Source organism: Canis aureus, chromosome 10, assembly GCF_053574225.1.
Source record: "Canis aureus isolate CA01 chromosome 10, VMU_Caureus_v.1.0, whole genome shotgun sequence".
In the NCBI taxonomy this organism is placed as follows: Eukaryota; Metazoa; Chordata; class Mammalia; order Carnivora; family Canidae; genus Canis; species Canis aureus.
In genome coordinates this window covers 8,645,328-8,660,723 of record NC_135620.1, presented here as the reverse complement: position 1 = coordinate 8,660,723, position 15,396 = coordinate 8,645,328, and the positions used below count along the sequence as shown (strand labels likewise).

The window sequence follows — 15,396 nt, the reverse complement described above, 5'->3', positions numbered from 1 at the left end:
TTTCTTATTTCTACAGCTTATTAAGTTACATTAGCTGTTTCTTCTAGGAAAGGGTTAAAAACAGTGATAATATTGGGGATTCATGTTTTGTTCCTGACTTAAGAAATAGGGATATTCTGTGTATGATGAAACCTCATGTCAAATGAGTAGGAGAACAAGGATTAGTCTACAATGTAGAATTGAGAAATGACCAATCATTTCATTTTATCTAAGTCTCTCTCAGTAAACCAAAATAAATTCCCACATGAAGCTTTAGTTTAATGTAGGTATAAAGATTTAATTCATAAACTTGTGATAAGAAAATAAGAATGGATTTATTCATTGGAATAAGGTAGGCTCTTTAGGGAACAATACAGGAAACCAAATATCCATAAAGAAAAAGATTAAGTCATTTTACTAATTAAACATTTTCAACTCTCATATGATAAAAATAACTAGAAAAAGTTAAATAAAATGTAATACACTGAAAAATTAGTGTAGTGCCAATTTCCAGCAAAAAGTAAATTTACCTGATTTATAAAGATCTTACTCAAGTTAACAGAAAAAGTTGAAAACTTCTATAGGAAAAAAATGAGTAAGGTGTATGCATGATTGTTTCACGGAAAAAAATTAAAACAATAATAAGTATATTAAAAGCTCAGTCTCATTATTAAATACATACAAATCAAAGTAAAAAATAGTTTTTAACACATCAAATTGGCAACTATTTAAAAATTTTGGTGGTATTCACTGTTGGCATATTTATGGTGAAATAATAGGAACACTTTTATATTTCACAAAAAAAGACAAGATATATGCACAGGATATACTTTGCAGCATAATTTTTTTAACAACAAAAAGCTGGAATATACTAGAGGTCCATTAGTTGGGAAGTGCTTTAAAAAATTATAACTATACATTTAAGCTGTTAAATAGAATGGGATAGATCCACATGTGTTGGTATGAAAATATGGGGTCCTTTTGGTAAAATAAACAAGTAAATAATCTATATGCTAGTGTATATGCTGAAGGATAAATTTTTAAGTATGGTTACCTTTAAGGAAATGTACAAAGATAACTGGATGTGGGAATAGAAAAGAAAGATTTGAATTCATATCAAAGTCTTTTGTATGTATTTTCTGGCCATTTACATGTAATATACATTTTAATGTCAGCAGGGGTTTTGTCAGTGATGGGATTAAGAACTTTTTTTGTTTATCTCTGCATAATGTTCTTTCACAGCAGAATAGAAATATAAAGATTAAAGTAAGTTAGCCACCTGAAATATTTTTTAATGAATAGATATTCTTTCTATCATTTTTCTGTAAACTGTACTCTAGGGTGATTTTTCTTGATATTTTAAATATCAGAATTGTAAATTAAGCCATCTATTGAACAACCTGAGCTTGAAGTGATGTTAAACGTGAAACAATTATATTTTCTCCCATCTCTCTTGGAAATAACATGTATTTATGCATATCCAATCATCCTTCCCCCTTCCTCCACCATGACACCCTTTCCAGTCACTTTCATTGAACTAGAAGCACAAGTAGGTTCACTTTCAACCTCTGATCTCATCCCTCTCCCCCTTGCTTTGACCTTGGCTGGAGGGACCTGGGTGTAGACAACCCTTCTAAGTTTCTCCTTGTCTTTTCTGGTGTTGGAACAGGAAGGATGTACTAAAGAAAAGAAACAAAATCTTTTCCTTGAACTGGGCATGCATTTCTTTGAGGTGGCTGCTTCCAAAAATTCCCTGGAGCACATGTGTAAAGTGCTTTAGAAGCTTCCCCATTGCCCAGTGTCCTAACATATGAAATCTAACTCCAGCTCCATGGACCTTTTCCACCTGACCTGCTTTCCTGGTGCAATGGGGAGGAGTCAGCATGTGAATCTCATCTGGAAAATCCACACCTGACTCTGTTTTCACACTTACTCCCTCCTTTCTTTAGCTGCCACCTTAACATGAGGGCAAAGCATGTGGGTTTTATGAACTGAGGCATTTAGCTGACTAACTGGCTTCTGCTCATGTATAGAAAGGAGAGGGTGCTGACTCCTGATGGGTCCAATACCAGGAAGATTCCTACCCAATCTTATTTGCCACTAAATTCTCTCTAAATATATTAAATACACCCCAGAAGCTAGCTTTCTTTACAAACTTTAGTCTTTGATGCTAGGAATCTGCCAGTTTATCTTAAATCTTACTAGATTGAAGATTTCTTGAGGGTATTACTAAGTTGATAGTGCTAATATTTATTCTGTGCCTGTAAGAGGAGAAATGGTAAGACATAAGGCTGAACAGATAAACTAGAATAAGATCCTGAAAGTATTTTATTCCCCCCCAAATAGGTTCAGATTTTGCCCTGTCAGTAGTGAGAAACCTCTGAAAAATTCACCCTGGGTAACAATAACTAGCTTTATCATTTAGAATTTACCTCTGCTGCTGTAGTATGGTTGGGGAGAGGCTGGCTGTTTCAATGCGGTGTCTCATATCTGAGTGGGTGGTTGTTTCTGACTTCAATAGGTAAGTTCAACAGCATTGTTGGTTGTCAGAAATGCCTTGAAATCAACTAAGAAAGTACTAGTTTTGGTTCAACATACGATCTTAATAGGTACAAACCACAGGTAATTTTTCCTTCACTTGTAATATGTCCACCATGTGCTTAGTTAAATGGCAACTTAGCTTGCATTTAGGAGTTTTATTGTACTTTTCTGAACCAGTCTATACTCTTAGGTCAACAAGAAGCTCACATACGAAAGGGACACACAGGAACTGGGACCTATAGAGGAATTAGCGAGTGCATCTGTCACAGTCTTGCTGACTCTGGGGCAACCCCTCATGAAATTAAGATGGTTGGTGGAATTGCTCACACTATTCAAAGAATTTTACCCTATTTCTTTTCATAGAACAAGTAAAATTAATTATGCAAAAGTTACTATTTGTATAATATGGCTCCATCATAATCTAGACAGAGTTAAAGAACCTTGATAGAGATGAAGAAAAGTCAAAGTTTACATGACATTTTAGGGAAGGGAAAGTAATGGCATTTGGGCAATGATGAGATTTGAAGGAGACACAAAAAATATACAAGATAGTAGGTTGGGAAACTGGAAAAAGCCTATGATTATTTGTTGTAATAGGGAAAACATTAGGAAATGCAAACTGGGGGGAAAGATTATCATTTTCATTTTAGATACAGAACAGTTGGTTAGATATATTTGTGTGTACCTCTGGTAAGGATCTAAGTTGAAAGGGAGAATTTGGAAATCATCAGTCTCCATGATCAGAATTTGTTAACTTTGGATCTACTGACATTCTGTATGAGATAATTTTTTGTCATGTTGAATTGTCTTGTGCATTGTAGGATGCTGAGCAGCATCCCTGGCCTTTTCCATGTAGATGTCCATTGCAGCCAGCAGTTATGGCAACCAAAAATGTCCCTAGGCATTGTCATCTGTCCCCTGGAGGGCAAAATTGCCCCTGATTGAGAATCATTGGCATAAGAGATGTAACCAAAGCAGAGTTAGGTGGAAAATTTGTTAGGATGGAGAGGAATTACCAGAGTTATATCAAAGTTTTTTGGAGAGGCAAAAAAAGAACCCTCCTCAAAGGGTGTTGAGGGGGATCTGCTCTAAATGAAGGAGGGAAACCAGAGGAACATGAAATCATAGAATTGTGAAGGTATAGTAATTCAAGGAAGGATTGGTAAATTATACCAAAAACTATAAAAATAAAATAAGGTGAACATAATCGTTTTCTCTTGCTGCTGTAACAAATGGTGATTTTGTGATTTAAAACAGCAGAAATGGGGATCCCTGGGTGGCTCAGCAGTTTGGCGCCTGCCTTTTGCCCAGGGCGTGATCCTGGAGTCCCCGATAGAGTCCCGCATCGGGCTCCCTGATGGAGCCTGCTTCTCCCTCTGCCTGTGTCTCTGCCTCTCTCTCTGTGTCTCTCATGAATAAATAAATAAAATCTTAAAAAAATAATAAAAATAAAAAATAAAACAGCAGAAATGTGTGTGCTTATAGGGTCTCAGTAAGCTAGTCATCTTGGTAGGGGGATTACTTTGCCTATCACAGATCAGTGGAAGACCATTAGGCTAAACAACAAGAGAACACGTTTGACTTTGTTGAGAGCATTTCAGAAGGATAGTGGAGGAAGAAGGCAGATTAGTGGGTTAAAATATATAGGAAGTGGGGCAGAAAAACCATATTGGTGATTTTACTTGTCTTGTTCTAGTTTTAAAGAGAATGATGTTACCTTTTGCCATTAATTATAAAGTTTTCTGTGCTTTGTTTTCCAAATAAATTTTGTTATTGAATATTTCCTTTAATCCTGATTTTACTAAGGAAAGTTTAAAAGAATGAGTAATTCAGAATGAGAGTTCAGTAATTCTGAATGAGAAATTCAGTAGATTTCTTTTTAAAACTGTTAATGTGATCAGTTACATTAATAGCCTTTCTAACGATGAACTATGCTTGTATTACTAATATAAATCCAATTTGGTTTGAGTATCTTTTAAATATATTGCTAGATTCTATATACTCATATTTTATTTAGGGATTTTGCATCTATATTCAAGAGAAAAGTAAACTCACTTTATTATTAGGTGTTTCAAGTTTTATATAAAAGAAAAAATAGTCTCAAAAATTAGAAAATCCATAAATGATGCTTTCTTTTTGTATTTTCTGAACATTTGAATAAGATCAGCTTTTCAAATGTCTGATAAAATTGGTCTTGAAAATTGTGTGTTGGATGCATTTCTGTGAATAGATTTTGCCTACTGATTTAATGTATTTAATGATTATAGGCCAAATTGGTTCAATACTGGGAAATTGTATCTTTTCTAAATAGTTATGTTCAACCAGATTTTTAAATAAATTGGCATGAAGTTGATGAGAGTATTTACCTTAGGAACTTTTGTGTCCTTTCCTGAATTAGGTTAATCATGTTCACCTTTGAATTCTTCTCTTCGTTGAATGGTACCTCCTTTCTTTTTATTTTTTTTTGATCAGTCTTGCCACCATTTTTTTTTCTATTTTAAAGCTTTTTCTAAAGAATCAGTTTCTGTTCTTATCTATTTTCATATATTCTTTCTACTTCAGTCCATTTTTGCCCTTTTATTTTTCTCTTCTTCTAATCCCTTTTATTTTCTCTTTCTGAATTACTTGAAATGTACTCTTTGCTCAGTATTCTTAGTATTTTATTCCTCATATCAGACTATAAATATTCTTCAAAGTGTTATCTACACCTCATAAGTTTTTACCTACACTATTTTGTTTCTAAATATGTTTGAATTTTCATTAAGATTTATTTTTTATGGGTGTGACCATGCCTATTTAGAAGTATACTTCTAAATCTTCAAATGAGTATGTCCTTTTACCTTTTTGTTATTGATTATCAACTTAACAGACACAGAAAGCATAGTATAGTATCTAAATTTTCTATATTTATATGGGCACCTTTTTCTTAAGGCATTTGCTTTGAAGAGGCAAAAAGAATGATAGACTTGGACCATTAGAGAACATATATGAAATTAAGAGTTTTTGTTGATGTTGTTAATGCTTTGTTTGGTTTTTCATAAATGAGGTAAACTGGAGAAATGTAAAATGCTAATGGTAGGTGCAGATAGATTATAAGAGGAAGAATGAGTAATGTGCATTCCCTGGGGGCTGAGAGGTGCTAGGTCTCCCAGATTTTGTTGAGCAGTGTGTCTTAGAAATGAGTAAACTTTATTGCAACGAGAATGAGAAAGGATAAGCATGTGTATAGGAAACTTTGTTAACTGAGTGGTTGAGAATTTACAGAATGCATCAGTCCTTCTAATGAAAAATACAGCAAAATTATTTGGTCATGTGGATGGCAGGGATTGGTAGGAACTTTGAGAAAATTGGAAAAATGTATGAAATAGATGCAGGACAACAAACTAGGGAAACCTTAGAAGGTTTGATGGACAGTGTTAAGTAGCTAGAATAGTACTTCATTAATCAATATCTTTAGTTAGTCATGAGTAACTTTCCAAAGACGTTCACCTAAAACTGTTATTAAATCCTGGGCATAACCTTTTTTCATATCCTATTTAAACTGTATATTCCATTGCTTCAGTTTCTTTGGGACCGTATCCTTAATGCACTACTCTGTGCTTATGACAGGGGAGGAAAAAATTATTTTTCCTCTATACTTTTAGATGTAACTGACCTAACATGAGTTCATTCCGTGATGAGTGGCAATTAGAAACTACAGCAGGTTGAGTTGTAGGTGCACAAAACACAATTTATTTGCAGCAAATAAGATCACAGGGAATAATTTCCCAAGCTGTGACTCCTCAAGCAACAGTGGATAGGTTCTTTTTAGTTAGGGTTAGGATGACTGTTTAAAAAGGAGAAATTTGGGGATCCCTGCATGGCTCAGCAGTTTATTGCCCGCTTTCCACCCAGGGCGTGGTCCTGGAGTCCCGGGATCGAGTCCCATGTGAGGGTCCCTGCATGGAGCCTGCTTCTCCCTCTGCCTGTGTCTCTGCCTCTCTCTGTCTCTCATGAATAAATGGATAAAATCTTTTAAGAAAAAGGAGAAATTTGTCATTGTATGTATAGGTGGGCATTAAGTAGCACATTAACCTTAAGGAAACAAGCCTATATATACATTGTATGTTATGTAAATGAGGCTTCTGCTCCTCCTCTCGCAGAGATTTTAGTATTACAATGAGATAAAGGTGGTTGCCTGTCATTCTAGAGATCACTCTATAGTGTGAGTTGGGGCTTTGGTTTAAATTGGTCTGAGTGGTCTGGATCAGGTGGAGGTCTTGCAGGCCAGTGGCTAGTAGCTTGAGGGGCAGTTTTGCTTTCCATTTGCCTGAGTTAAGAGATAAGCTGGACAAAAGAGCTTTGGGGAAAAATATAGAAAAAAGTCAGAAGTAGAAGCAGGTGGATAGTAAAGGTCAAGTCTTGGGGTCAAGATGGTGACATAGGTTGTTGGCTGAGATGCCCCTTTCCCCACCACAGTAATAAAAGGCAGGTTAACAGTGAGTAAAACAAAAATGTAATATGTATAACTCCTGTATACTTGGGAGATACCTAGGAAAACTTTCAGAAATAGACTGAGCCACCACCTTAAATAACATCTCTAGCTAAAGAAAAGAATTGTTGAGGAGGGGTGGAAGAGACATGGAGACTGAGACCATTTTGGAAGATTACCAGAAAACCTGCAGGAAACAAAGATAAGGTTGTTATGCAGATTTTAATCCAAGTCTTTTCCACTGATGAGTTTCTGGAGATTTGGGGGCATCTTCTCTTCCTGTTACAGAGAGGGAGATGCCCTTACAAATGGAGATTTCCTTATAAATGTCCATGTCTCTTATGAAAGTAGCTTCTCCTGAGTTCTCAGAGCTTCACCTGTGTCTGCTTTTTCTTCAAAATAACCAACTTAAAATAATCAATTTACTTAAGAGACATATTTAAGGGTGGTATATTTTCCTCCTTTCACCTGGCACCATAAACATTTATATCCTTTCTTCAAAGAGAATTCCATTCTGGAAATATTGAGCAGACCTTATCTAGTAGACCATAGTTACATTATATTCAGAAATGTGTAAAGCATTGCATTTCTAAGATTTAATTTAGGATTAAAACTATTCATGTAGCCTGCATCTTACAGAGGTCTCATTTTTGAAACTAAATGCTGGCTGTTCCTATTTTAAAATCATTGTTAGTCTCAGTGCTGTCCCAAATGTCATATTCAGTTGTGTTCACATAACTATTTAAAACCATAACTGCTTAAATTTGTGAATTTTAAAATTCTTTCTTTCTGCCTTTTCCTGCTATCCTCACTTGCTTGCTCTCTTCTGTGTATATATATTGATTAAACACTATCTACTTATAAACACATGTTACAATATCAGTAAATTCCAACTAGAAGTCTGGCATATTGGATACTATAAATATTCTGAATAACCAAACTGTAGGGAAGGAAAATTTTTATTTCTTCTCTTCTGGATTCTTTGGCTGGTCTTATAATTAAAGTGGCATAAGACACATTAACAGAAGAAACCAAATGTAGTTAACTTCATTCACATGGGAATTCCAAAGATATGAGACTCAAGGACAGGCAGTTGAAATTTATATGGTGCCGGTGCTAAGGAGAAGGGGCTAAGGGTTTGGGGCTTCATAGTGAAGAAAGACAGTTCACAAGAATATGGGAAAAACAAATGTTTGATAAACAAGTATTTGCCATAAGTCTTTTTGACATAAAAATTTATTTCTAGTAATAGCTCTCTTCCTGGTATAGGACCCCATCTCATTTATTTTAGGCAGCTCAAGGGGAGGTAGAAAGCTCTTCTTGATGTTAGGCTTCAACTGCCCTCAGCTCAATTAATGCATATGCCAGAATGACACATTCTGGGGCAACCTGTGCTGAACCTCATCAAAAGTATACAATATGTGGTGTCAAATGGTTTGTCTGTTTTGTCCATATCGATGATTTTCTTCTGTTGCTCTCAAGATAGATGATTAAGAACATATACTATAAATTGTTGATGTTTTCCCGGGACTGAGGTTTTTCCAGAACTGAGGGGTTCCCAGAATGTGAGATTTTCAGCTTTAAATCAGGAACAATTCTGGGAAAACTGGGACAGTGGGTCATCCTACTGTGAAAGCCAAACTTGATCCACAGTTTGGATTATCTCTGTTTCTAGACAGAAATCAAGGTATCACAACTTGTTATTAATATTTTACTTATTTATACTAATAAATGTGATCGTTCCCTTCGTGTATTCTGTCTTGAAAGTTTGACCTCAAAAGTTGTTCAAAATAAGCATTTTAAATGAGGTACAAAAAACTTAATCCCTCTTGGACAAGTAATACTTCGTTTGGGAAAGTCTATTTGTACTTAATGTGCATTTACAAAAAATAGCATCTCAAAAAGTCTGGAAATAATTTGAGGTTGCAGACCATGAAACCTCATGCTTTAGTTCTGAAATTAAATATCAGGATACTTCACCAGGATTGTTTGACCCAAAATAAGAGTGAATAAATATATGGTTTGGGGGAATGGGTGAGCGACAGGGTTATTTAAGTAATGCAAGTAGAGATCAAAAGTGAGACTTTCTCTCCTTAAAGTTTCTCTTCCACACAATTATGTTAATTTCCTAGGTTTAGACTTTAATACACTAAATTAAAATATAGCACAGGTGGTTGTGGAGATAAGTATTTTAGTACAAGGTGTTGACGACATACCTCTAATGCATTAAGATTGTCTGAATTTCTTTGTCTAATATCCCACATATGATGCATGAGGGTTGAGCAAACAAATCTGAAAAAAAAGAAAGGAGCAAGTGAGAAAAAGAGGCATTTTTCATAAAGTGATTGTTGGCCAAATTCCTTAACCCCAGAAGTAAATTTTTAAAAGTCTAAAGCTTAGGAAAGAGGGCATATTTACAGATTAAAAAAAAAAAATCGGTGATTTTGGTCTAAGGAGAATGGAAGAAAAGAGTTGCACAGAGTACCACAGCTCTGTTATACAACAGGTAGTTCTGGGCACTGGAGCATAGAGAGAAAAAACTTAGCAAATGTAGGTAAACATTTATGTCACTGCGAGCTAGGATAACCTGTTAGAAATAAGCCAGTGATGATCATTTTAAACACCTTTCATTCCTTCCCCCAGGTCATTAAAGCAGAGTTTAATTATGTCCTCAGAAAAAATGTGGGGATGGTAATGTCACGTTTTGTGAGAGAACAGTCTGTGTGGATGTGGCCCAGAGAGTTCCCAAGAGGGATTCATGACTTTTGAGGAGAATGTTGCAAACACAATTCCTCTCCTTTGATAGAGGAGAAGGAAGTAATGTGAGGCCAATGACAGCAGATGTGCAAAGACAATGAAATCAGAGGAGAAAGATCTTGGTAATGACAGATGCCTGTGACAAGGCCTTCAGAACCCATCAAGGGGCTGATTGAGCTCCAAGAGCAGGCAGGGTGATGGGTAGGGCTCTTTGTAAAAGACACAGTGGAAACCCGTGTCACCGGGTGACTTATCTAATTTCACCTGTTTCCCCAGAAGTTGGTTCAAGAATGGAAATATCAGCACCAGCTGGCCTTGCTCTACCCCCTCTCCCACCTTTTCATCCAGCAGAACTTCATCCTTGCCTTCAGCAAGGCAGCTGAAGCCACTAGAGGTTTTGTAATAAACCTTCCCAGGCTTGTGGATCTGTCAGCAAAAGGAAGTTGGATTTATGCTGGGTGGTAAGTGTAATTCATTTTTTGAATTATGGATATTGACTTAGTGAACATTTATGTAATACTTCTTAAGTGCCTGGTTCTGTGCTGAGTGGATTTATGGAAAACTGAAGACAGTAGAACTTCAAATTATATTTAATTCTATTTTATCTGTTTGGAGTTAACCAGCAGTTATTAATTCTCATAAGAAAGGGCATGGTAAATGGAACAGTGCTCTTCTCCCCCTGCCCATATCCCATCCCTTATGATTTACACTTTGGTGATAGTAAATTTTGAAGAACAAAATGTTTTGGATATCTATGCTAATTTCTAATAAACATCAAAAATTTTAAAAATGATAAGAAAGGGCAATATGGGGACAAGGGCCTCCATTATTTTAAATTGACTGATTCTATCCTCTCTAATTTGGAGCCCTGAGAATATGGAGTTTGTTTTACCTAAATCCAGAGAGTACTTTTGAAACTTTCTTGGAAGCCCAATTTTTCTTCCTTTTTTTGTATCGATTTGTTTATAGCACTGCCAAATGCATTGATTTATTCCCTCTTGTACTGTCAATGCAGCCCAGTTCTGATGTTGAACATGGGCCATTTCAGGTAATCTATCAAGACATGGCCCAACAGTGCAAGTTTCTTTAAACCCCTTTCTGAGTGTGTTTTCTTACTCAAAAGCAACCACTTTGTGGACTGACCTCTGCACCTGGTGTGTCAAGATTCAATAACTAATTGAATACACAGTGATTTCAGTTTTCCACCTGAGACAGTCTGATAATCAAACAGAGTCCTCTCTCTCACAGTGGGACTTATAAATTAGCTTGGTGGCCCATCAATCTAAGCTCTGTCAAAAAAAAAAAAAAAAAAAAAGAAAAGAAAAAGCAGAGAACGAACTGTTAGCAAAATTACATTCTTCCACATTTGTGCTCAATAAGTAAATAATCAGCTCACTGAGTCTGTGTTTGGAAGTGAAATAAATATAACCTTCTATTACATCCTAGCATATAAAAGAAAAGAAAGCACTCATTTGAATTGAGCACATTTTCTTTAACAATAAAGGTCTACACCCAATTTCATCTTCACTGTCTTGAGTACTACCTATTTTTATATTTAATAGGTATTCTATAAAATATATTTTTCTTACAGTATAAGAAGAAGGTAAGATAACAAATTCGAGATTTCAGGTCACTTCCTGAAGACTCTGAAATAAATATTAGTTTGCAGAAAGTATATAAGGGAATGTCCCTATAGGGGCAGAAGGCTGGATTATACAAAGCAAAAAGTTAAGCCCGCAGGCAGTAAAACCAAAGCTTCAACATACCCCAGGAGGAACTGGATGCTTGGATTGCCCATCTGAGGCATCCAGATTTGGGGTCAGGTCCTTGTACCCTTGCTCAGTCATTGTATGCTGGTTGCGCAGGGGAGGGGCATGACCTTTGCCAAGGTGACTCTCTTTAAATCCCAGGGAGGGGTTGGGCATGGAAAGAGGCTTATCTGAGAGCACTTCTAGCTGCAGAGGGAACAAACCTGTAAATCCTAAAGGGAATTCACTCTATCAGCTCAGTGAAGTGTTTACTCTATCACTTAAATGACAGCTGTTAACAATCCAGTGTAAGCGTCCAGAGAGATACAGGAATTAAACAAACCAGAAAAAATCCAAGTGGCTAATTGTCTTTCTTCCCCAAATATGTTGGTTCAACTCCTTGTACGTGAATGCCTCATTGTTGGGTTCTTGATGATTTCAATTCTTTAGGCATATTTTGTGATAAGGGTGGTTTGACTCCACACAGGTACATAACCAATTTTGATTAGTGGTTTAACTAACATGCTGAGAGATTTTCAATAGCACTCCCAGGAGCAGAGGGTATATTTAAGCTCAGAGAAGGCCAGCCATGGATGCTGTCACTTTCCCTGGGATTTTCTTCCTTTTCAAGGAATATTCTAGAAAGAACTAGCTGAGTTGTTACAGGCCACAAAGACTGGTTGTATAGTTAGGAAGTGGAGGGCCCATCAGTGCCTTTGCACTATAATAAACTGGACATAGAAAGTAAGGAAATACAGTTTGTGAATATAAGAAAAAGTTGTAGGAGTTACAATAGTTGATATAAATTAGTTGAATCATAAGCAATTAGTGCTTTAGGAGAAAAAAGTCTATCAACCGGAATTAAAAAGCTGCTCAAAGGAAAGACATGGAACACAAGTAGTTTGGAATGCTGTAGGGTGAAGTGTTAATCTCAGGTGGGGGTTCTCCACCACAGCACTATTGATGTTAGGGACTGGATAATTCTTGGTTTGGGGGCTGCATTGCATACTGTAGGATGTTTAGCAGCATCCTAGGACTTTACCCACTAGATGCCAGTAGCAACCTCCCCTTCAAATTGTAACAATCAAAAATGTCTCCAGACGTTGTCAAATGTCCTCTAGAGGGAAAAACTGCCCCTCATTCCCACTCTCTGCTGAGAACAAGTGATCTGTAAATAAGTACTCTGAGGAGCAGCCAGGCACATTAGTGCGTGTGCTGTTAAAGGCTGTTAAGGTGAGCCTAGAGAGGAATGTTATTTGAATTACAAAAACAAAATTTTCAGAAAGATCCTGTTTTTTCTTGTTGCCAATGTACAATGGTGTCCTGTGTTCCTCTAATGAATGTGTTTCTCACTTTATATTTATCATTTTCTAAGTCAAGATAGCTGTGCAGCAGCAACAGTGTAATTGGAAAAGATGGAAATTGGGTGTAGAAAGAATGAAAAGTATAATGGAAGAAGTAGGTGGCTGTTGAGTGTAATCCTCCGGAGTTTTTTAAAAGTATTTCAGAGGTGGTTTATCACTGGAATTATCAATAGCTCTATTTTTCAAAGGCATATATGATAATCAAGTCTTTCTAGGACTACGTGATAAGAGCTCAATCATTTCATTCTTCATCTGGATTTTTAATAGAAGTTTTGAATGTTATGCATATATTTGGAGTCCTTTTCTCATTTTCCAAATATGTGAATTGAGGAAAATGCAATTCAGTGTTACCTGATTCTAAGCAGCTATATATCATGTTGTGAGACACCCATACAACATAACGTTAGGTAATATAATGGACATTTCAGATTATGCTATCCTTTTTTTCCTCTCAGGGACTGTTTCATCATATTGTTTAAATTTATAATTGTACAGAAGCTTTATTAAGCAGGAGAATTCCATTTCCTTTCACACACTTAGAAAATAAACATTACACCAGATTTATCTGTTCCCACAGCTGTGTGTTTGCAAATGTCAGAGCAAGTCATGCTATGTTAGACTGGAATCTGTTATCATTCATGAAAGTAAGCTGCATTTGTATAGTTAGGAGAAAGGGACAGGAAGCTAATAGGAAAATCACAATTAAATTCTTCCAGTACCTAAAACAGTAATAAAGAATCTATAATTTGCCTAGTTATGAAAACATTGCTTTCAAATTCCTTAACTTTGTTGCTCTGGGTCAGTGTTTGAAACTCTAAATAGGCTTATATTAAAGACTTTTTATTTTAGCCAATGGAGATATTAGATGTCTTTGTAGTGAGGATTGCATTCAATTTAGTTCTTTGCATATCCTCCTCCCTCACTTACAAAGTGACCATTTTTTGTCTAAATTTAGGGGAATATTGCTGCACATTTGTGAGTTACTCTGTTACCTGAGAGAGGAATGAGAATGTAGTACTTTGAGAAATGAACATTAAAATGTTCACCAACATAATTTTTTTTTTCAGCAGCATTGGACTTTTTTTTTCTTCTGTTCGCTGAATCATACCTTTACTTTCTGAGTCTGACTCTTCATATTTCCTTCCAAATGAAAACCTTCAATTCTGTATCTGAATGGCTAACTCAATCTCAGTTGAAATGCTTTTTCTTTTGTGGTGTCTTCAGAGGTCAGCAAGTTGTAATTCTCCTTTGGTGGGTCTCTTAGGCTGAAACACCTGTGAACAAGATTATGCCTTCCCTTTTGCCAATGGCTTCCACTTCATCTCCTGTTATTTCCGGATTGACTACCTGCCCCTTCCATGTCATTCTCTTTCATTGGGGTATAAGGGGCCTCAAGGCTGGCTCTCTCAATATAGTTATGTAGGGAGAAAAACCTCCATGGCTCTTTTGTGTTTCTGCTTATCTCTGGAGTAGAGACATTGCCTGCCTTTGTTCTAGACTATCTTTTCAAATATGCTTGTGTAGGTTGCAGTCTGAGAAGATAGTTTCTAACTTTAAAGGGTAATTTGTTTACTCCTCTGTATAATAAAAATAATATCTTCTGCTGGAGCAAAGATTACAGAGGCTACTGTGTGTTATAAAAGCCATACATTCTGTAAGGTGGGATCCTCTCCAGTGATGTACCCTGTGGAGGAGAAAAACAATAATCTCTCTACACTTCTAGGTTTTTGACTGAAGGCCCTCCCTGTAATTAGAGGAAAATTAACAGAAAAGCGTAAGTTTAATAACATGTATGCCTCTTGTATACATGGAAGATACCCAGGAAAACCACTCCCCGAAATAGTCCAAGCCACCACCTTAAATACCATCTCTGGCTAAAGACAAAAGATGTTGGGGGATGGAGGAAGGCCAGTTAAGGGAGGTTACTAGGAAAATCTCAGTAAACAGAGAAAGGTTGCTATGCAGATTGAAGTAATTGCCTTCTCCATTGATAAGAGTTTCTGGAGAGTTAGAGGCATCCTTCCTGGTGCAGAGAGGAAGACACTCTTACAAATGGAGATTTCCCTTGCAAATATCAAATCTCTCACAAAAGGGCAACTTCTACTCAGTTTTCAGAGTGTCACTTAGGTCTGCTATTTCTTAAAAATAACCGACTTAAACATAGCATAATGTATGGAGATGTTGAATCACTATGTTGCACACCTGAAACCAATAATAGCATTGTGTGTCAACGATACTTAAAGAAAAGTTTACAATAATCGCTATGCCATAGAGGCATATTTTGGGAGTGGTATTGCCCCCTACTTCAACCCCATTGCTTGGAAAGATGTGTGAGAATTGGGGTTGAGGAACTTCGTGCAAATGCTGATGCTCTGGTTACATTTTTTTCTGTGATTGAATAAACCATCTTTTGTCTCTGACCCAGGAGTTTTGTGTCTCCTGTCAGTATCTGTGAAATTAGGACAACATAACTAGTTAGCTTATAAGTAGGGTAAAATCTCAGACCTTTCAGTTTTTGACATTCTGGTCCCTGGAA

General features: G+C 36.4%; 1 long non-coding RNA gene across 1 annotated transcript in view; it reads left to right on the top strand.

Annotated features, from left to right (window-relative positions):
* Nucleotides 1–15,396, top strand: part of LOC144321944 (uncharacterized) — a 429,293-nt gene that overhangs the window by 290,455 nt on the left and 123,442 nt on the right. Inside the window, exon 4 of the long non-coding RNA XR_013387487.1 lies at nt 10,025–10,209. This is a non-coding gene — a long non-coding RNA (uncharacterized LOC144321944). The remainder of the gene's footprint in view (nt 1–10,024; nt 10,210–15,396) is intronic.